Source organism: Rhinolophus hipposideros (assembly GCF_964194185.1).
Source record: "Rhinolophus hipposideros genome assembly, chromosome: 2".
NCBI classification, from domain to species: Eukaryota; Metazoa; Chordata; class Mammalia; order Chiroptera; family Rhinolophidae; genus Rhinolophus; species Rhinolophus hipposideros.
This window is the reverse complement of record NC_138048.1, coordinates 12,487,317-12,488,886: the sequence shown is the minus strand read 5'-3', so window position 1 is coordinate 12,488,886 and position 1,570 is coordinate 12,487,317. Positions and strand designations below refer to the sequence as shown.

General features: G+C 51.2%; 1 pseudogene across 1 annotated transcript; it reads right to left on the bottom strand.

Moving 5' to 3' along the window:
* Positions 1-507: 507 nt before the first annotated feature.
* Positions 508-1,361, bottom strand: LOC308504876 (putative monooxygenase p33MONOX; annotated as a pseudogene). Its single transcript has one exon. The product of its transcript is annotated as a putative monooxygenase p33MONOX (transcript).
* Positions 1,362-1,570: the final 209 nt, after the last annotated feature.

The following is a 1,570-nucleotide window of genomic DNA, read 5'->3' as shown; positions in this document are numbered from 1 at the left end:
GGCCTTGCACTGTTCCCAGATGTCAAATAGATCGCAGGTCCCCCTAACTGACAAGGTTGAGGCACACAGCGCCAGCACATGGAGAGGGCCAAGGGCCGTCAGGAAGCACCTCTGCGCCGTGACCTGTCGTTGCCGACGCTGATCGTGGTACAGGAATCAAGGGGTCTCAGCTTGGGAACAACATAAACATTATGTACCTAGTAAACAATGATCAAAGTTCTCGTCTAGGCTAAATGATCCCAAAATGGTAATGAGGGCCCCATCAATCACTGCTGAGATTTCGTCTAACTTTAAAGTAAGGCAACACATAATGGAGTTTCCACAGGGACAAGTTTTGCATTGTTTCTTAAAAGCCAGTTATGTCTCCAGTTTAAGAGGTTTAAGAAAAGTTTAAGAGGTTTTGAAAAAATAAAAATAAAACCAAAACCTTTTCCTACCTCAGAGCCATGGTAAAAGAGAAGCGGGTGCAAGACACCCTCTTATACAGAGACCCTGGAAGAGAAAGCTCTAGAAGCTGGTGGGTATGAACACATTCAACTCACTGGGTTTGAAATTATGGGTCCGTGGCAGTTGTTTCTTTCCTTCAGTCACTGGGAGGTCGGCCTTGGGCGGCTGGAAGTTTGCTGGACCTCCAGCCATCGGGGGCCTGCACGCGGGTCAGTTCCACTGGAGGAGGTTTCCAGGCTCCTCTGCAGGCCTGTGGGGCAAAACCTCCCGAATGAGACTTCTGGAGGGATGTCGGTCTAAAGAGGCTGCATCTATGTGCTGATTTTCTCTGTTTATCCCCATTTCCAGAATGCATGGTGCTAAGATTTGGGCCTGGTAAGGCTGTGGAAGAGCCAGAAGGGAACCAGCCTCTGGACTTGTGCGCAGGGGAAGAGTGGGGGGCCATGCTGGGAGGCGGCTGGGCTGAGGCCGGTGGCTTCTCTCGTTCTCTCTCCACTCTGTCATTTTAGTGTGTAGAGTGCTTCTGCCACTCGAAGGTACTTGGTCTCCTGGGTGGTGAGGCCCTTGAGGAGTGTGTGGCCAGCACCTCTCAGCCCTGCCTGCTGCTCAACGCACTGAATGCTCTCCTGGGTGTGTTTTGTGATCAGAGAATTCATGATGCCAAGAGTAGCTTTAGTCTTCACCACAGGGACCTTGTCCATGTTGTCAATGGCCGATGACAGCGTCATGGCAGGGGAGGAGACACTGGCCTCTTCTTCCTTCACGTTGGCGAGGTGCTGATATTGCCATCTGGCATTACTGGCCTCCAAGGAAATGCTTCCCCTGTTGGACGGAGGAGGGGTCATGGGCATAGGGTCCCCCAGGGCATCACCATAGCTGAATGCCAGGCGGTAAGTCCCGATGGGCAGAGACATGGTGCCTAGAAGCCCACTAGACTCAAGAGCAGGCCCTTCTGATTGTCCCAAAGCCAGTGAGAGGCTGAGATCCAGGTGCTTTTCTCTAGAGATTTCAGAGCTGAGTTTCTGCTTACCAGAGTGAAATAATGGGATGATTACGCTTACAGGCAGGTATTATTCATTCAGAACGTTGTCCAACTGCTGCAAATTAGCAAAGTTGCTCCTCA